Source organism: Eleutherodactylus coqui, chromosome 1 (assembly GCF_035609145.1).
Source record: "Eleutherodactylus coqui strain aEleCoq1 chromosome 1, aEleCoq1.hap1, whole genome shotgun sequence".
NCBI classification, from domain to species: Eukaryota; Metazoa; Chordata; class Amphibia; order Anura; family Eleutherodactylidae; genus Eleutherodactylus; species Eleutherodactylus coqui.
Window position 1 is genome coordinate 481,786,668 of NC_089837.1, and position 22,029 is coordinate 481,808,696.

Below are 22,029 nucleotides of genomic sequence, written 5' to 3' on the forward strand. Positions count from 1 at the left end.
TCAAAAATTTCGTCCACATGGGGCGGACAATCTGTCGCGGCAAAGCCGGCGCGGATTCCGGGGACGCAGTATGTCATCTCTTTTTTTTTTTCCCCGTTGTGGCCTCGCTCCTCTCTATGGGAGCGCTGACCGCAACGGAAAAGCATGCGGCGAAGCTGCTCCACAACCCACGGCTAAGTGCTGCGGGTTTTGAAGCTGTGCTCATCCCGCGCTTTTTGCCGCGAGATTTCCGTGGTGGAAGCGTCCTGTGGGAACCCAGCATTAAGGTTCTCCCGCGGCGGCAGTAAGACGCTACGCCCGTGGACAGGCTTATACATGTGCAGCTCCCTGTGGCCTCCATCTTTGTTCTGTGTGTCCGTTTTCTTCTCTGTTCGCAATGCGTTTTTCAGGTCCGTAAAAAAATAAAAACAAACAAACAAAAACTCTGACAAGCGCAATTCTTTTGTTTTCTGTATGTTAAAAAAATAAAATAAACCCGATCCCTCCTGCACGCCATCCATGCGCTGTCCGTTTTTTTTCTCTCCCCACTGACTTGAACAGGCGAGTCTGGTCTATAAAACGGATCACAATAACGCAGTCCGTGTCTGCGTGAAAAACTCATTCGTGCGTTGCTGCGCATGTAATACTGATAGGGCACGCTGCCATCTTTGTTGTGCGTGTATTTTGCGTTATACGTGTGAGCGGCAACATGAGAGCCTACTGGTACAGTGTATTCCTCGCGTGTAATACGCTGCCGCCACGCGCTCGTGTGAAGGAGCCCTAAAAGTAGTCTTAACGGATTGCACCGGACGCATTCACACGGCCGTAAGCGGTTTTTGTCTGCTGTTTTGGCTTTAGGCTGGGTTCACACAGGGTGGAATCTCGCGGAATGTTCGCAGCGGGACCGTACGGAGATTCCGCGAGATTTCCACAGCTGAAGCCCCACGGGTTTTGTAAGCGGCTTACTCCGCTGCGGCCATCTCTCCCCACACAGCGAGCCCGCAGCGGAAAAGGCGCTACAATTGACGTTGTGGTTTTTCAATTCCAGGCAGCGTCCGTTTTGGCGCTGCTCGGCCGCGACGGACTGTCCGCAGCGTGTAGATGAGATTTTTTTAAATTGCCTCCACTTTGCTGCTCAGTCTCGCCCTTAAGACCGCGGCGGAGAGTCGGCCCCGCGTGAACCCAGACGTAAAAACGCACAAAATGTTTTGGGTTTTTTTGTGTAAACACAGTAAATATGCGTCTTCCCTACAGATTTACGCTCGCCCAATGGGCTTCTGCGGCGCAAGACGGGGGATGGTGTGAAAAAATACGCTCACGTAGACCGCGCAATTTGTGTGGAAGCGTACGGACGCTCGCTTCTGCGTCTTACGTGCGCAATATACGTGTGTGTGAGCCCGGCGCAAATGTGAAACGACCCTAAGAAGTGACTGAAGGACATGCTGCCTTTGTGACCAGTAGCTACCTGTCCCCTCAGGTAGGTCCCTCCTTCCCGCCGTGTCACTGTTATTACTCCCCTCCCGCCCACCATTTCCGTGAGGACCACCGGTTTGCCTCCCCCTTTTTTTCCCTGCGTCCCACGTGCTTTCCTCAGCCCAGCCCGGCAGCGAGGCGGTTAACCCCCCGAGCGGAAGCATCCTGTGCGGAGCCGCGTCACTCGCACAGTCACATCCCGAGCGGTCGCGCGTATCCCTCCTCCTTCCCCTCCGCCGCTGCTGCCGCAGCTCTTCATAAGGACCCGGTGCTGGGGGGAGAGAAAGAAGAGCAACGAAATCCCTTCCACCGGATCCACCGTCGAGCCGTGGCTCCTCCCTCCGCTGCCGCCTTCCCCCTGCTTCCGGACTGCTTCCCCTGTGTGTGCCGGGAGGGGGGGCCTGCGGCCTGAGCACTACGATCGGGGACATCCCGGCTCGACGAGGACTATTTTATCTCCGGGCCAAGGAAAAATGGCGACCGAATCCTAAGCGATTGTGAGGCGGAGAACGAGACGCAGCGAGGAGGAGGAGAAGCGGCGGCGGGACGGCTGGAGCAGCCGGGGCATGGAGTAAGGAAGGCCGGGGAGGCCGTAGCTGCACACTGGGGCGCTGCAGCCCCGGGCGTCGTGTCGGGTGAGGGCGGAGATGCTGCCCCGGCCCCTGTAGAGGTGAGAGGCGGGGGGATGTGCCGGCCTCACCGGCGGTCGGCTGCCTCTATTGTGCGGCCTGTGAGGACGGAGCTGCGGCCCGTTCTCTGCCCCACGTCAGTACAATGCCAGGCCGCCTGTGCCCACCGGGCAGTGTGCCAGGGCGAGGGGGCACAGCTGCCATAGACACTTGTGAGCTGCGTCCTGGCACTGATGGCTGGGGCATCTAAGGTGGCATCTAAAGTGGCATTAGGGTGGCAAAGTGGCTGTCCCAAAAAGGCTGTGTTTCTAGAAAAAAATAGTTTTTCCAAAAAAACCTCCAAAATGTCGCTAACCGGCATTCTGCGATTTACGTGTTGCGAATCACAACAGAGTCTTTTTGTCCTACCGCGAACAGCGGTTTACGGGTAACAAAACCCACCGTGGGCGAACGAGGTGGCAAAGCGGCCGCCAAAAAAGACACATTTTCTGGGGAGAAAAAATAGTTTTCGTCAAAAAAATGTTGTTCCATCTGTAATGTGCGCTATTAATATGTTGCGAACCCTGCCGCGCCATACACGATTATTAGAGTTCGCCCTATCGCGAGCGGCGGTAACAGAACCCGTGACGGGCGGATGAGCGGTGTTGGTGGTTGATGGGGTGCCGGGATCCGCTGAGCAGTCGGGATGTTTGTTTTCTGCCACTTGTTACATTGTTGTGTTTTGTTTCCAGCTTTGATACAATGTATCTTCTTTCCTTTTCCCTTGTTTGTACTGCAGAACAAAACTGAGGGAGATGTATGTAAAGGGCGCTGGTGTAAATACGAGGGGGGGGGGGGGGAACGCGCAAAAGGAAAGCTGGCTTGTTCTTTAATCATTTCACACCATTCCGGCTGAACTCTTCCAGTTTTTATTGCACCTTTTGCAGAGGTTGGCGACGATGCTGGACGACTAAGACCTCACGTCTCTGATTAATAAGGACAAGTCGGGATGCGTTTGGGCAGCACTGGGTACCCGTTTGATATTCGCCGTGTCACCAACGGTGCCACCGTCTGTAAGGTGCAATAAAAACTTGAAGAGGTTTTTAATTTTTTTTTTTTTTACATCTTTTCATGTCAAGTTTTTATTGCATCCCGTAGATGTTGGTGAGGCGGCGGATGTCAGGTGGTTATCCAGGTCTGCCCGGGCGCATGCCGGCGTATCCTCTGTTAGCGATAGGGTAGTTTTTACGCCTAGTGTCGCCGACAACATCTGGAAGGTCTTTCAGGTTGTTGTGATCCGCGTCGTGTAGGAATTAATCCGCTCTACTCCTGCGCCATTCTTTTTAGTTCTCCCCTGTGTGTATATTACATGTGTACCGATCCAGATGTGATAATAACAAGGCAGGTCTTATAGCACTGGGCACCGTGGTTATTGCGCCCCGTCGCATCAAAATATTTGCTCCAGCCCATATTTGACTTGGAATAGGTCGGCCCTGTACAAATAACGATTAAGGGCTATTTGCATGAGGATTCTCATGTACGCTCTAATGGACCGCCGCTCGTACGTTTTTTAATGTATGCATTAGGCTGGGTGCATTTGTATTCCGCAATCGCCGTCCGCGCGGGAAATCAGGAATTGAAAAGCATGCATTTTCGCTTTTTTGTTCATGCTTGTGGATACAAAATTGCAGCACGCTCTATTTTGCTGTGGAATCCGCGTGGACGGCCTCCGTCTATGTCAATGGAGGTCGTCCGACCCGCAGCCCTTACGCCATTAACATTGTGTATGGGCTTGTGATACCCGCACTGTTTAGGGATGACACACAATACAAATCATGAAAAGCCTCCTGTACTACACATGACCGCCATTGAGGTACAGCCAGAATCCACTGCGGACCTCCTGCCTGTGCAATGTGAGCCCTACCACTAGACCCAATATCCACTGGTGGATCTGATATACGGAAAATCTGCAAATTCAGCCGCCCGTAGGGATGCAGGGGTGTCCGCAAGTGTAATAAAGCATGTGGATTTGATTCGCAGACCTTTTGGAAAGTCAATGGAAGCCGTCCTATCGGTGGCCCGTTCGCAATTGAATTGCGGAAGGGGCCGCGGATTCAGCGGGAGGTGTTTAAAAAAACAAACAAAAAAAACCCGACTCTACTGCGCATCTGCGGCGGCACGCCGTCCGACGCTTCCACACACATCCACAGTGAAGACCGGCACAGGTAAGCCGTGTCCTCGACTGTGGGCAGGGTTGGATTCCATTGTAGGCGTCTGTACGCAGAATCTGACCCGCCGTGGACATGAGGCCTAAGGACCAAAGTCCTCGGGCGGATTTTATTTATTGAATTGGCGCGGGTCATCCGTAGCTCTAGCCGCCCATAGAGAAGCCTTGGGCGTCTGCACTTACTCCTGCGGATGTGATTTGAAATGATTTGCGCATGCCACGCGCGGATAATAAATCGCAGCATACTCCATTTATCGCGGATCTGGCACCACGCCTCATAACCACGGGAAAAATATGGCCTGCACGGATTTCCGCGGAGGATGGACTTTTAATTGTCTTTTTTGCATGCGGGAGATCAATTGAGCCCATCCGCGCTAAAATGGAGCATGCTGCGTTAATTCCCTCGCGGGCCATCCGCGAATCACTTTAAATATACCATCTGCGGCTATTTAACCCCGGGTTGACAATAATATCCTATGAACAATCTTATATGCGGATCACGTGTGCGGATTCAATACATTTATTTTCCCCGTGTACATTGGGTTTTAGGGCTCCTGCACACGGGCGGATTTGATGAATCCGCATTCATGTATGTCTCACACTCCCATAGTGAAGAATGAGCTTCTGCAGCTCCGCGTACACCTACGAATATTGGATTGCGGATTCCGCGATTCGTAAATAAAACGCAGCATACTCCATAGTGCGGATTCTGTAGTCGTGCACTCCATTCATCTCTATGGGTGCGAGAGATCCGCAAATACAATACGCAGGCATTCCGCAGCGGAATACTGTGAGATGCTGAGAACTCGCGTGAAAATAGAACCTATTATTTACACGGGGGATTTATTTATTTTCTCGCAGTGAGATAGAAAAGTCCCAGCATGTCATGTTTTGGTTTTTTTTGGACAATGGCGATGTGAGCGACGCTTTTTTTCACGTAATGCATCACAATCGCAGCGAAGCAGTGTGAGATCTGTTTGAGTTTCTCGGACTGATATAGTGTTCGCCCGTGTGAATGCGCCCTGACGTGGAAAGCCGTATCTTTCTGTACTTTTGTGTCCGATTTTATATTTAAAAAAGCAGACATTGTTTAAATCCGATTTTTCTCCCCCCCCCCCCCCCCCCCCCCCTTCCTTTTTTAAAGCATTTGACGGCAACCAATGTGCAGGAATGTACAGTCCTGTTTCCATCCATCCCACAAACCTCCGGGAGATCTGAGGTCAGAAGGATGCATTTTTGAACTGTGGGACCCATTCTAGCATCGGAGTATGCAAAGCTCCTTTTTTTTAAATTTTGTATAAAAATGTATGTAATTCCCAGATTCTTAAGAGCTTATTCACACACATGAGAATCTTGCGTTGCGAGATGCACAAAACGCACGACTTTGACCGTGATTGTTTCCCCCCCTCGCAGCGTGTTCTATCTGTTGGCATTCCGGCAGATGCCTCGCTCCTTGTTTTCAATGGGCCCTTAAAAGGCACCGCATGGCCCTCGCATGTCTTTCCCCAGTCCATAGGAGACAATAAGAATAGATCTCTGGTCCAGCGTCTGATCTCCAGGCGTCTCCAGCAATAATGGCCCATTTACACGTAACGATTGTCGCACAATTGCGCAATAGTCATTACGTCTAAACACGACCCAGCGTACGCTTTTTGTTTGCCTCTCGGTTTCAGCCAGGATAACAATCCTTGCTGGTTCTCTCACTTCTCGTTACGACTAAACGCTCCTCGCTCCGTGTTTCACGTAGGCGCTGAGTGAGAAGTTAGCAATTCTCATCGATGATCTGCCTCTCGAGCGACTAGCGGTGATGTCACTCGCTCGTGTAAAAGGGGTATGAGCGTAATTTTCGTTGCGGTCTTCCAGAAAGGCATCCCGACCCTTCCTGACTTTGTCAATTAATTAAAGGGAACTCGTCACTTTGAAACGGCACAAAGTAATGCTGGGTTTACTCGGACGACTGTACGGGCGCTGACGTCACCGCGAGTTGTTGGCGCTCGTATGGAGCGCTTAGACCGGCAGATCGCCAGCGATGATTGAGTTTTATGCTGGATGAATGTCGGCGTTAGCGAAAAGTAAACAATGTTTTTGCAGTAAGACGTAACAATTATCGAGGATTTTAGTTCATTTGAACATATTTTGAGCGACTCGTTCCGTATAAATGGTCTTTTTAGTTACGGTATTGTCCTGGGAGGCGATGGGGAGCCGAGGGATGGATTTACTTTTTTTTTTTTTTGCGCACTTCCCAGTTTTGCATTGTCCGCCCATTTTCTGAAAATCTTACCTTTTTCAGACTGTGTGTGAACATCACTAGCAGATAACGTGGGAACCAGAGAGCAAGTAATTAATAACCCCCGCCCTCCGACTTCCCAAATATCAGCAGAAGTTACTCTATGGCGCTGTTTTGAGATGACCGCTTCCCTTTAACAGCCTTTTCAGAGGGTTACGTACGCCCCCTTCTGCATGGGACGATTATCGGCTAAACGAGCGAATGATGTCGCCGCTAGTTGCTCAAGTAGAATGATTAGACAGGCAGATCGTCGCCGCGAATCGTTAACTTCTCAGTCAGCGCCTACGTGAAACACAGAGCGTTTAGTCATAACGAGAAGTGAGCGAACCAGGAATGATTCTTACGCCGGCTGAAACTAAGCGACAAACGAAAAGTGCGCAGTGGCTCGCGTTTAAATCTAACTATTATCTCGCGTTTGTTTGAATTTTGGCGACAATTGTTAGGTATAATTGGGCTGTTGGTCTCGCTGCTCTTGCAGTAAATAATCCCGTCTGGCGATGGTGAATCCTTTCCTGTAGACACGGAGGGCGCCCCCTTCTGGTTGCTATCACTTGCTAGCTCTCTGTCCACTCGTATACCTTACATAGTAACTCGCCCATAAACGTACTTTTACACGGACCAACTAACGGCTGAAAAACTTGCTTGCATGAATAGCCTGGTGTTTGATTACCCTCCGGGGGCTGCGGACCCCCCATTCCTGCACTTCATCTCCCATCTTCCATCACTGTAGTTCAGCTCGGTTCCTTTTATACAGAAGGGTCCAAAATTGTACATCATTCTGTGTGGTCTGCATAGTGACGTGTATAGAGGTAAAACCACACGGTTGTCCCTTCTAACTCTCTCCGTGGTGACGCCGGCCCGGCACGCCGGTGGCTACAGATAAGCCCGCCATCCACCGATATTCCGTTATATCCGATGTATTACTACTTGCTCCATGGCGGTCGCCCGCGCTCCTTCTCTTCACCTATTAGATGTGCTCCAAAATAACCCAGCACACTGCGCAATTTTTTTTTTTGTGTGTGCAATAAACGTCCGGGTGGCGTGACTGACGACCGACAAGCGCCGTTGACCATTGGATGACTTTGATGTCTGATGTGCCGGATTTGGCACTTGTTCTACTCCAGTGATGGAAATCAATGGCGCACATGTGAGCGGAGCCTTAGGGCTCTTCTGCGCCCAACAGTCGCCCCCGCGATGTTCTCTTCTCTGCTTTTACACAGGAGGGATCATCGCTCACTGAATGGCGCGGAGCGGGTTTGCTCTGGCCGCTCTCCCCCATTCGCAGCACATGGGCTGTCAATTTTAGATGGACGTTCACCTGTTTACACGGCCGATCGTTTGATTTTTGTGCAGTCACACTTCGGATGATGAACGAATTATCGCTCGTCGCTCAGTCACTGCCGGCATTTACACGGAATTATCGTACAGATTCGTGCGATCCAGCGAAAATCTGTAGAACAACCGTAAAAGAGCGCTGACACATTATTCACAAGCGTGTGGGGAGACGCCGGCGGTAATAGTGCGAAAAATGGGGGGAAAATATTTGAATAAGGCAGTTTTCACTTGGGTGCGAAAATTGCGTGAGATTTGTGCGTTGCGAGACTAATGTGAACGCCATTCTTTGCAATGGGGTCCTACACACGAGCTTCCCTGCGTTACGGTGTAGGAAAATATCCCGACATGTTTGGGCGTTCCTTCCGATCACATCGCCCATAGTTTTCAATGGGGCCGGCAAAGAATCGGACGGCGTGTGAGGCGCACGCCAATGGGATGCAGGTTTAATGCAAAAAAACCTCCTGGCATCGCATGTTGGCGAGTGCAATATTGGTCACAGTGTAGCTCGCCCGTGTGAGAGTGGCCCAGAGCCGCGGTCATGCCTCACCGGCTGCACTTGGGTTCTAGTGCCGATCTGCAACAGATTTCAACTTGAAGCCAATAGAAGGTGAAATCTGCACATAAATCTGCAGCGAATCAGCGGCGTGTGAACGGGCCCTTATAACACTGCTTATTAACGGAGGGTTTAAAGGAAAAGCCTCGCCCCCTCTGTGTAAATATATATGTTTGCCCACTCGCCTCCCCTGGTCCTCGCAGCGCCGTCCTTCATGCCGGGTCTGTGTTGACCGGCTGCAAACGTCCGGTTTATGGGACGTTCCTATACGCTACCGCGACCAGTCACCGACCTCAGTGCTCAGACACGGAGCACTATGATTGGCTGCCTCAGCCTGTGACGGGCGCTCTCATACGGGCGTTCATAGAGCAGCAGTATATTATATCCTGCCGCGTGCCGACATCCCCATACGCTATCTTCGTGTGTGCGCAAAAAATACACAGTAAATACCCATTGTGAGCACAGCGTCAGAAGGGAGCTGCAGAGGCCAGTATACAGGCACTTCTTACAGGGTTGTTACGGATGATCTCCCCGCTTTGTACCCCCATAATAGCGCTAAGACACAGGTGGAAACAAACTCAAAAAGTTTTGTTCCACAACATCAAGAATATTTTCCCCCTCAGAGGAGTATAATGCGACCCCCTTTGTCACCAGACACACATGGAGCCTGAAGACAAGTTCCTGCCATCATACACATTGTGGCGGATCATTACTGACTGATGCAATGGCTTCTGGGATGTCGTAGATCATGTATGGTGGGTGGTGAGGGGGGCTTGTAGACTCTAGTGTAAGGTCCGGGGAACGTGGAGGCCAAGGAAGGTGGTCACCATCATCACCACCGGCACGGCCGATCCTGCTGCGTTGGAGGCCATTTTGTTTCTATCTCCTAGCAACAGGTATGGCAGAATAAAACTTTTTGGGTCTCCTTTAGCAAAACTGTCGAACAGTAAGGATGCGTTCACACGGACGAGTGTCATCCAACTGCAATATGAACAGAACTCGCACGTGAAAAAAGAAAATTCATTTCAGTGCGCTTATTCACATAAGCGATCTTTCTCTCGCGACGCTGTATGCCCTACGGGAGCTTTAAAATGGGCATCGCAGCGGCATGTAACTGCCGGTACCATGCGTTTTTATTTTTATACGCAGAATTGCTTTGCGCTGAAGTCAGGATCGCAGGTTTACGAGTACGATCTCTCCAGGGTTCTCGGTCCGATACCCTACTCGCCCATGTCAATGCCCACAGCAACCAATCACAGCGCAGCTTTCACTTCAGCAGCTTGAGAAAGGAAAGCTGCGCTGTGATTGGTTGCTGTGGGCAACAAGGAAAGTATTACTTTTAGAAAGTTTTTTGCTAAATGAATATTTCTGAGTTTGTTTCCATTGTCAACAGAATCCGAGGGGCATCAGCTGCCGCCAGTCCTCTGGGCATGAAGCCTCACCTGCGCTGCGGCAGTCATGTTGTGGCTTTCTTATTCTGCCTTTTATCAATGTCACTAAAAACGTATCCGCATAACTGGCGGTTTAATATCTCCCACGCTGTATGAAAGTGCCGCTGGATCGGCTCCCCCAGCTGCATTTTTTATTTTATTTTATAATTTTTTTTTCCATCTGACTCCGCCCATCCATCTCCATGTGCCGTGGGGGGCGTCATCTGCGCATTGCTTGCTTATATCGTGCCCGCGCTGCGCCCTCAGCTACCGACGCATGTACAAATAAGCCAGTTGAGTCCAACACAAATAGGATGGCTTATCGGAGCATGCCCTGGGAGACGATGGCACAGCGCGGGCGCCAGATTTCCGAGTGATGCGCGGATTGCACCACACACATCATCCTTGTCACATGGGGCAGGAGGGGCGGGGTCTCTTGGGGAGCCAGAGCGGACCGCTCGGCTGTATTTCCGTGCGACGTGGGAGATTTTAAACCGCCAGTTAAGCAGGTAAGCTCTTGGTGCCATTGATGAAAAGGCAGACGAGGTAAGCCGCTGGCATTGATGTAATGGGCAGAACCCCGGTGGCGGGCGCTCTTCTAAATGCCAGTTTTGGGGCTTTCGGAAAATCATCTGCAATAACCCTGTTATACGTGGCAGTACTAACGCAAACAAGACTAAGTTAGCAAATTGTATGGAAGGAATAGGCCGAACTCGGTGCGCTCCATACTGGGTCCAATTACTGCAAGAGAAGGTGTAATATGTGTCCTACAACTGCAGCGCTACAAGGCGACGCAGTGCCAGGAGGAATCCATGATGCCCACAGCGAGACCAAAACCGCCAATGTTCTTGTGCCCCTCTAAAGGTTACCCACTTCTCAAAGTGGCATTTAGATGGAATGATCAGCGTTTCCAAAATTGTTCAAACGAGCCAAACTTACCGATAATCATTCAGTTTAAACGCGGGCGAGCGACTGGACGACAAGCGCCAAACGTGAGGTTGTCACCCGTCGTTCAGTTACAGCCGGCACCGACCAGTGCAGTTTATACACGGATCGTTCAGCGGTTCACGTCCCTCCTACATGGTAAAACGAGAGGTTTGGTACGGAGGTACCGGGAGAGCAAAATGTGATTGTTCCCAGCAAGAGAAACCAAGTGATCCTGTAGACCATTGCATTTCGCAGTCCTGTACGACACGGACTGCACAAGGACTGCGCCATTCTCAATCAGAATTGTGCGGGTGATGACGTCATAATGTGAGATTCTGGGGCTTTTTGGTTCACTAAGAATGAGATTAGTGGGCTGCGACGGTCTGAGGGGAGCGGCGCCCACTTCATGGTTTGTGTCCACGGGCGCTGCAACTGAAAACGAAAAGGTCGTCATTCAGGGAACAGGAAGTTCTGAGTAGCACTATTCCCCCGCCCGGTATGGGAGCGCACCCCGCGCCAATCATGATGGAAGGGATTGTTCCCACGGGACGGGACTGCCGCCTCCATTTCCAGAATCTGCACAGAAGATACTCTGCATTTACAGAACAAGATGTACCGACCCTCCACCCCGCGGCACAGAGAATTGACATTCGGTGCAGATTTTAAATACTGCAGCGTGTCGGTTGTTTGCTCTGCAAGGGTGAAATCTGTGGGAAATCCAAAGTCTTCACACTGAAATCTGCAACAATTAAGGATTGTTCCACATCTGTGGCAGGGATTCCCCTTTTTTGCTTCGTTCGGGGAGCAAGAAATGGGGATTTCCCATGGCTCGACAGAATCAAACGACATCGGGCGGACCCTATTGACTATAATGGGGTCTGTCTGATGTCCGCTCAGCTGCCCAAATTTTGGACAGGGAAAAAAAAGCGTAGCACGTTTTCTTCCAGTATTTTCAGCTGGACCGGCGGCTGGAGGTTCCGTCGCAGATGTGGAACAACCATAACGCCTTTATCTGATTTTTAATTTTTGTCACTTTTTTTCAGTTTTGCTGTGGAAAATCTGCAGAGAATCGGTCACTTGGGAGCTTACCCCTTGGGGCTCTTATTTTACAGCCAATTACACGGACCAATCCTTACATTACTTTCAAGTGTGCCTCTCGCGCAAAACGTGCAAAAATCCCAACATGCACTATCATGGCGCGTATTGCCCGCACATACATGCCAAGTATGTATGTTGTATAATGTATGGTGTTTTCAGCACGCAGCAGGTAAACCATGCTTTGCGTACTGCTGCGTGCACCGTGGGATTAAACCGCTTGTGTCCGAGAGCCCTTACAGCGGCGGGCTGAATGTGGACGGCATTGGAAATATAAATAAAATAGTAGGGGCACGAGTCTAAGGAGTTGCCTCCAGTCATCACCCTGAGCACTCCTCACATTTAGGCCTCATGTCCACGGGGAAATCAGGCCCGCTGCGGATCCGGACGACTTTGGAGCCGTCCGCACAGGAGACCCGCACTAAAATGGAGCATGCTGTGGGTGTTTTCCCGCAGACGCAATCCGTGCCTCAGGGGAAAATGACATCCGGAGGTATTTAATTACCTGCGGGTGTCCAATGCATCCCTATGGGGTGCGGATCACGCATGCGGGTGACCCGCTGCGGATCTATCCCTGTGGATATGAGGCCTTAGGCGGGCTCTCACACGGGCATATTATGGGTGCATTTATGTGTTCATATTACTGATGAGGGTTCCAACCTAACCGCAGAACACGAGCACAAAAGTAACCCAAAAACCCATTTCAATGTTCCAGGCTTATTATTTTGGTGCAGAATAGGCAATAAATGGGTAGTATAGTCAAGCAGAAAGTGTAAGGCCGGTCTCACATAAACGGATTTGAATTGCAGATTCCACGCTGACCGTCCGCGTATATGATGCACGGTTATACGAGGGCGTTAAAATGCCTTGACTTTCACCGGTTCGCTCACACTTGCAGGTAGGAATTGCGAATTCTGCAAGTGGAAGAAAAATCGCATGCTCTATTTTACCGCGGATTTCACACGTTTGGGCTCCATTGATCTCTGGATCCGTTCGATCCGCAGTGCATACGCAATTAACGTTGCATATGGACGCAAATTCGTGCGCACGTAGCTAGGAGACCAGATACAAATGGTATAAAGAAAGCAGGACTTTGTGGGCAGACGATGCAGGACAATCTGGGAGGAACACACGGGAATAGACATGTCGGTTGTTAATGTGTTTTCTGCATGGGAACTGCTTTGGGTGGCAGAATGCCAAGGCGCTGCCACAGATAAATGTGGCATGTAAGTGAAAAAAATTTGACATTGATCTGCCAAGCGATGCGTCGTGTGAATGACGACCTATAAGCTCTTCTGTTCATATGGGGCATCATGGCACGGGCGCAGGCCTCTAAATATATTCAGTGTGTCCCGGCCGCCTTAGAAATGTACACCTAGCGTAGATTTCTAGCACAATTTACGTTAGTTTCTGGCATAAACTAATCAAATTTGTTGCTTCGGGGCGGCCCGGCCCACTTTTCAAGAGCTGGTGCAGAAAGCTAAAAATTAAAAAAATTGTGACCTTTTTCCTACACCAGAAAGTGGCATAAAAGCTTCCATAGGTAAGCCCCGCAATGTGGAAGAGTCTGCAGGGTGCTGGCCTCCCTGGGCAAAAGCTGTGCCCCCCCCCCCCCCCCTGTGTTTTTGTTATTTAATATATTTTACCTGTTTATAGAGTCTGTTTTTGTTTCTTTTAGTATATGTTAGTAATCATCTGTTACATACAATTATTTACAAATCTGTCATCAAATGTTCATATTTTGTCATATATCATTTTTTTTTGTAAAGCTTTCTCTAGAATAGGGGAGTAGTTTGCCTTGCTCTGGTCCATGGACATTCTGCAATTTTTGACATGTACTATTTTTATTTATTTTTGGGAAGGGGGGGGGGGGGGGTACTCATTTCTTTTTAAGAAGCGACTTGTCACCAGTTTGCATTGTCTTTTATTTGAAAGGGTATACATGAGGCCTAATGGGAGCGGCACAATGCAGGGTAACGTTTGAGCGATCACATTGCCCTGTAAACCAAGCTTAAGTTGGTTCTTCTCCTTGGTATTGTGTGGTCACACTTGCTGATGATTAATCAAGGGCATTAGATTACTAGCTTGGTTGCTATTCTTAATTTCTTTGGAAGCAGGGAGGGTGTACTTACATTTTTCACATACTGATTCTGCTTTTTTTCCCTCTCCTTTTTGTTAATGACGTGGTGTCATGTGGTGGTGGTCACCGGATGTGGTGTCATGTGGTGGTGGTCACCGGATGTGGTGTCATGTGGTGGTGGTCACCGGATGTGGTGTCATGTGGTGGTGGTCACCGGATGTGGTGTCATGTGGTGGTGGTCACCGGATGTGGTGTCATGTGGTGGTGGTCACCGGATGTGGTGTCATGTGGTGGTGGTCACCGGATGTGGTGTCATGTGGTGGTGGTCACCGGATGTGGTGGTGGTCACCGGATGTGGTGGTGGTCACCGGATGTGGTGGTGGTCACCGGATGTGGTGGTGGTCACCGGATGTGGTGGTGGTCACCGGATGTGGTGGTGGTCACCGGATGTGGTGGTGGTCACCGGATGTGGTGTCACGTGGTGGTGGTCACCGGATGTGGTGGTGGTCACCGGATGTGGTGTCACGTGGTGGTGGGCGCCTGACGTGGTGTCACGTGGTGGTGGGCGCCTGACGTGGTGTCACGTGGTGGTGGGCGCCTGACGTGGTGTCACGTGGTGGTGGTGGTGGGCGCCTGACGGTGTATCTTATCTAGTTTTAAGACCACCTCTGAGGACCACATTGAATCTTATGGCTTTGTTAGGAAATCAAATAAAGCGGGGTGTATTTGGTTTCTCTCGTGACTGTGTGCTCCTGGTACATGGGCTTTTCTGTTGAGACTTTGTTCAGGATAGAAAATCAAGTGTTTTAAAAAAGGGATTTTCCAAGTTATTTTATATAGTTTGAGTCCCCCATGCCCAAAACTATATAAAATATACTCACCGTAGCGGACGGCACCACAACCTCTAACAAGATGACCCGAAGGCCCGCTGACTTCCCTTGAACCTGTCACATGGACTTCTAATGTGTAAGCCCCGGCAGGTTCACGGGATGCCATTAGTGATGCTTCTGTGGTCACATGGGTGAAAAAATAAACGACGTGACGCTGCAGCGCCTGCAAGCAGAAGATCAGAGCAGCGGCTGGGCAGCGGGAGGTATTATACTGCATTCCTCCGGAGGCCGCCAATACCTCTCGGACAACGCGTTTTACAGCTTCGCAGACTAGCGTTCGATCGCGGAGTTACCAACAGTGTGATTTTTCGAACGCGGTCTACTTTATTTTCATTCGTTTAAGCGCCTTTTATCGCACATCAACACCCATTACAGTGATGGGGGGGCTTTAAATGTTTTTGAATGCTTACAAAATCTCTGTGTTTTACAGACTGGGTGTGAGAGGGCCGTGATGTAACGGGCGCTATGTCATTGTGTAAGATCCTGGATGGAAGCAGAACGGACCTGATTGTCAATTCAGTCTAGTTGGGCGTCATTTGGTTTCGTTAGACTGATCCTTTCAGCCAGGGGTTGCCATTTTTCCTGCTCCCCAAATGTTAATGCCTCGCAGGGGTATTTGGGTTTCATAGTTATAGTTGAGACAACATTTTGAAACCATTTTTTTTTTTGATCATTACTGCATCCTCCTATAAAAGCCCTGACATGCTTGATGATCGTCCATCCAGGACCTGTAGTTGTAAAGGTGTTCGGATGTTGCCGGATATCCTGATCAATTGATCAATATAATTTTGTTTTGTCCCGGTCTCCAATGCACTTGGGATGTGTCGGCTGGCCCGCCGCTGCACATGCGCAGTGCAGAGCATGATGCAGATCCATGGCAATTTTGGAATCGCCGCAGGGCAGACTGCTTCCATTGACTGCAATGAAAGCCATCCATGCGAGTTTTGCACAAAAATAGAGCATGCTGCCATTCTCCCTCCGCGAGCGGAAATCACAAGTAATGTCCGCTCGTGTGCGTGGAAGAATCATTTTACATTGCATGCTATGGACGGACATAGCTGCAGAATTCGCGGCGGGGCGTCTGGCCACGAATTCCGTGGGCAAAAATCTGTCCGTGTGCATTGGGCCTTAATCATAAACCAATTACTCTGAACAGGTTGACAAACAAGACATGAAAATCCTTAGTGTGGGGAAGATAAGGCGAAGCGGAGGAGAGGGGCTTCACTGGAGGAGAGGGGCTTCACCGTGTCTTGGTATCACCTAGCAGTCCCCAGAACTGCAGTCCCAGGGGGAAGCGTGCACGGTAGTTAATCCAGGAGTTCACCCCATGTAACCGGAATGTACGACTCAGGCCAACCTGATCAGCTGTTGATTGAAGCAACTCTCCGGTCCTGAGATAGAGACCCGGAGTGTGAGGGCGGCCATTATATCTCCTGGCGCTCGCCTTAACGGCTGGCAGTGAGAACTACTGATGTCGGGTGTGGATTGAGTAGTCTGCTGCACGGCACGAAGGGGCCGAACAGGACGCACCCGCCAACGCTGATTTACATGCAGGCTGAACCAAGCGACAATCAAAGTGTGCGATGGATCATGTTTAGACATAACGATTATTGCACACGTTTAAACATGTAAATGAGCCTTAAGATAGCGGTCAACTCGCAGTTGTCTCTCCAGTAAAGGTGCATTCTAGAATGCGAGGAGCTTGCTTACCGATCTAGTGGTTAGAGGAAGGTAAGGGGCTGTTCGCCTCACGTTTAGCTTATAGGTTAAATGTACGCAAAAACAGAAATTTTAACATACCGCTACATATTTGATCGGAGACGATCCCACTCCATATAAGGAGGGTTGCCGGCTGTCTGACAACTGACACCGGCCCGCAACAGCCGGGATCTGCGGTCATGCTGATTGTGGCTGTAAACCCTTTCAATGCTTCTGTCAGTATGTAAATCCCCCGATCGGCAACCTTGCCATACGATTGTGAGGTGCTGTTCCGTTGCCATGGCAGCCCACAACCTTCTGGAAGCCCCCAGGGCCGCTGTGAATGAATGCCCATCAAGGCTTGGCTGTGGCACATCTTCATAGAATGTGATACAATGCGATACTACGGTATTGTAATACTACTGTATCAGCGATCAAGCAAGCACAAGTTTAAAGTCCACTTAGAGGGTTTAAAAAATAGATGAAGAGAAGTGAATTATTTTTAATGTTCTAATTTTTGTTTAAAAAGCTATTAAAAGTAAAAAAAAAACAAAAAGGAAAGAAAAAAACAACCAAAAACCTTTTCCCATATTTGAAATAGAAAAAAAACACATTTGGTATTGCCACATCTGTAATATTTGTCCCGAGCAGTGAGCGTTGTCAGAAAAAATACACAATACCAGAATTGCTGTTTTTTTTTTTTTTTAGGTCACCCCCATCTCTAAATAAAATGTTTGAAAAGCCATCAAAAATGTGTATGTTCTCCACAATGGTACGATTAGAAGCCTCAGGTCACCTGCCAAAACGAGCCTTCACAGGGCAGCGGTAACGGGAAAATAAAGTTATGGCAGAAGATTTAGATTTTAAAGAGACTTCGTTTTTTTATAAATAGCAAAGCAAAACTAAATTTGGTATCGTCCCGACCCCGCCGGCCCACAGAAGGAAGTCATCATGTCATTGGAAGGTAGATTACATTCCAGTTTTATTCACAACAACACTGACACCTAGTACCCCGGTGTACAAAGTTGGGGTGACGATGCATGACGTCACGCCGGGAGGTCCGGGAAGGTTACAAACTCCCGTTTTGTATGAGTAGCCGAGAGCAGGAGGATATCATCGGGGGTAGCTATATGTGGTTCCTAGTCACATGATTGCTGTTATCCAATGGATAACAGCGATCACGTAAAAGTTAAGACAGTTTAAGTTTGCTGGTTTTGGCCGCTCAAGGGCTCTACAAGTGGGCAACGGGGCCTGAACACCTTCAAGCAAAATGTCTGTTCTGAAAGCCACTGGCTGCTCCTTTTCAGTTTGGGCCCTGTTGTGCATCCAGACATAAGATTAGGGCAACAACGGGTATGTTTGTGAACACAGGACGAACGGGGGGGGGGGGGTATCCATTTTGGGGTGCAAATCCTCATTTTCATGTATACTATAGAAAAAACACTCTTTAAAATGACATATTTGCAAAAATATGAAATTTTATTTTTTCTCTTCTAAATTCTATTAACTCCTGAAAGGAAGGAAAAGGTGAGATCAAAATACTCCGGACCCCCTCCCCTTCCCTCAGTGAATAGATTAACATGTGTATTTTTTAGAAATGGAGTCGTTTGTGGGAGTATCTATCATTCTGACACCCATGAGGCTTTGCAATCTTGGCTTGGTGCCGGAAAGCAGTGTTCCTCAAAATGCTAATGTTAAATTTGTACGTCTCCTAAATGTTAAAAAAAAAACAAAAAACACAACCCAAAAACTAAAGATTTTCAAATGTGCGTCCAGAATAAAGTAAACAGATGGAAATATATAGCTCATCAAAAACTTGCACAGTATGTTTGTACATATTTGAGATATTGCAGTTCAAAATGTGAAAAAATGATGTTTTTCAAAATTTTCCCAATTTTTGCATTTTTAATAAATATACACAAATTCTATTGGTTTATTTGTACCACCTATATGAAGTACAACATGTGGCGAAAAAAACCTCAGAATCACTTGGATATGCAAAACCTTTACAGAGTTATTTTATGTTAAAGTGATACATGTCAGATTTCCAAAAGTTTGGCCTGGTCATTGCGCCCGCCGCATGTAAATCTGGCTCTGTTTCAGAGTCCCATTCGTGTGCTCTTCCATATTTTTGGTTGCTAATCTAAAGGAACTTCTATATCGGTGATAAATAACTCAAAAAGTTGGCCATCCGCAGCGAATTTCTAGACCCATTGCTGACTGGGATTTGTCCATTCCTGATGCATGCCATGCATGAGCCGGTCTTGACTATCAAGCCCTACAATAGGAAGCCTCAATAAATGGACAAACATGACATGTAAGCTGATTAGGCGGCCCTGGTTCACAGGTTGTAGTCTTTGTTCCATGCAATTACAGGGCCAATATTCATTTTATATCATTTTCATGATTTCTACTGGTTGCCCCAGAACTCATCTGTTTAGGGCCAAATAGACATTGGTGTATTTGCATTGCAGAATCCACAGCAGGCGTCTGCCTCCAGATTCCGCAGCAAATACTGCCTATAAAAAGGCTTTCAAAAATCGTTTTTCCCTGTCCACGAGCAGAAATCAATTGCGATTTCCCCCCCCCCCCCCCCCCCCCCCGCATGCAGAGGGGAAATCGCAGCATGTTCTATTTCACCACGGATGGCTTCCATTGAAGTCAATGGAATCCGTCCGACTCCGTGGTCCTTCTGTAATCATCATTGCAGAAAGTTCGCGGAATCCACGTCATCCCCTTGTGACGGCACGGCATAATCTGTACTGCGCGTGTGCACTGGCGCATCGGCCAGCATATCCACATCACAGATTATGAAGAATCCGGACAGGTACGCAGACGTCACCGGCTGGGCACAGGGTCGGATTCCACTACAGGATCCTGCATGCGGAATCCGACCCAGCTTTGTGCAAACAACCTAAATTGATAACAAAATTATACACTTAGAAGTTTTTCCATTTTTAGAAATATCAGTTTGAACTTCCTGTTTCTTCAGGTCATGTCCTTGGTGAGCATGGCACTGGTGGTGGGCAGTGCGGGCATCGCGTCGGTGTACATTGCCAAATTTATTGTCATTTTGAATTCGAATTGATACATTTCGAAATCATCTAAAAACCCATTTGGGATGTAAAATGTATCTCGTTTCCGTGACCTTGAAAAATCGGCTTTTGGCAAAAATTGTACTGATTTTAAGTTTGTTGGTCCAGCAAGTGAAATCTGCAATTAAAGCCACTGATGACAATGAAGATCTCAGCCTCGTCAGAAGCTTATTGCCTTAAAGTATGATCGCCACAGGAGCCACTATAGAAGAAAGTGTGACGGGACCTTTTCAGGACACTGTGGTAAACAAACTGCATAGGACTTTTTTTTTATTTATTTATTTTTTTTTAATTCACTTTCTTCTAATTGTATAGCCACAAAATCAAAAACAACCAAAAAACTGGAATTTTGGGCTGAATACTAATAAAGTATGGTCTGATTGTCTGTAACTGTGACAGATAACAATGTAAATAATAAAACACAGTTGTTCCGTTCATGTATTTATTGAGAACGATGAGTAAATATCCACAGTGCCTGAAGAAAAAGTGAACTCTTCAACTTGTAGATTCCCCTCTAGCAGCGATTTAGTTTTGTGTAACGTTAAATAACATTTGCCCAGTGTTGTGTAGGCATTTTTGGACCTTTTTCTCCTTTCAAATGTTTTCAGTTAATCAATATTTCTGGGATGCTTTTCATGATGCTTATCAGGCATAACCTGATTTCTATTCTGATTTCTACAGCACTGCTCCCGGCTCTTCCAGCCCCCTCCCCCTGCAGAGAGAGACGCCGTATATCGTCCAGCGTGAATACCCGGCCGATATACGGTCGCCTGAATAAGCCCTTAGGATTATTTTTGTAGCCTTTTACATCCTCCACGTGTGCTTTTACACGGGAAGCAATTTGTTTGTTTTTTTTGCAGAACGCTGTGGAATATTTTATTTTCCAAATTACCCAGTCTAAATGCAGATTTTAATGTGGATTTGTTGGTAGAATTCTGCCATTTTCAATTCCACATCGAAATCTGCATAAAGGACATGTGGATTCTGGTGCAAATTTGTCCACATTGATGAATATTCTGCAGCTCCCTGATGAATATTCAGTTCTGTCGGTACGCGCCTTAGCACTTCTTCTGAAAGTTGTTTACTTTTGAGGCGTGGCTCACACTAACCAGGCTTTCTTGAATAGAATTGTCATTGACCATGCGTTGTGTGCTTTTATTTAATGGGCAGAGCACCTGTGAAACCCACACTACTCTGTTCTCCTTGAAACACCTTTCATGAAATGGCTCTTAGCGAAGTCATTAACGCTGAGGTTCACATACATTTTTTCTCTGTACTGTGGGATTTTGCTCAATACCATGCGCAGTACAGCAGTACCAAGACATGAATGGTACCACTTTGGGGTGCGTGTTAATTGTGTTTGAGTGTAATTGTTACATAACAATCAGACATCCAAGAAATTCCATAGGGGGCACTCTTTCTGGTTCATGGTGTTCTCATGCGGTACAGAATATTCTGTTATTTACATCCTAGTATAAAAGAGGTTATGGAAACCTACATCAAAATGGCATTTTATTGGCAATTAATGGGTGATGGTGGTACTGCTTGGTAAGCATTGGCACGTGAAGATTAATACGAAGGCGATACGTGCAGATAGATGTTACTCATGATGATATTTTCTCTAGCCTGTGAAACGTGAGAACATTAAGACTTGGCCCGGTCTCACACGACCGCGTTTGAATTTCGGATTCCACATACCACGCGGACAATCTGTGGTAAAGCGCGGGCATTGAAAGGCATGCATTTTCAAATTTTCCTACACACTCGCAGATACAAATAGCATATTCCATGAGTGAAAGAAAAATGGCAGCATCCTCTTTTTTTTAAAATTTTATTTATTTATTTTTTACCGCGGATTCCGCGCTGATGGCCTCCATTGATGTCAATGGAGGCGTCTGATCTGCCGCCCATACACTATTAACATTGCATACAGGCTGCTGGTACCCATGTCATTGTTAAGCAACGGCACGGGAAATACAAAAAAACCAAACGTGTACTGCGCATGACCGTCTGTCAGCCTCGGTGGTCATGTGCCATACGCAGCCTCGCTCACGACTAGATGAAGAACTCTCCCTATCTTGAGGTAAAAGGTAATCTATTAAGATATATATGAAAAATAAACCTATATCATATAATATGGCACTTGCACAATTTGGGACTTGTCACAGGTTACCCTACAAAAAGAATTGTGAACTCGCTCCATATAATTCACCAGACCCCTGAGCCCTCTCGGCTGTTTTCGCTGGTTTTTGGCTCCTCCTGGCAGCTGAAGACGGTCCGCATAGAGGTCTATAGAAAGCATTATGCACTTCTAGATGGCCGCCCTCAGCTGCCAAAAAGCAGTGCAGACGG

At 48.1% G+C, this 22,029-nt stretch overlaps 1 protein-coding gene across 1 annotated transcript in view; it reads left to right on the forward strand.

The window, feature by feature from the left end:
* The first annotated feature begins 1,742 nt into the window (after nt 1-1,742).
* Nucleotides 1,743-22,029, forward strand: part of KMT2D (lysine methyltransferase 2D) — a 129,502-nt gene continuing 109,215 nt past the window's right edge. The window contains 1 exon segment of the mRNA XM_066585665.1: nt 1,743-2,122. The gene's annotated coding sequence lies outside the window, so the exon portion shown is untranslated.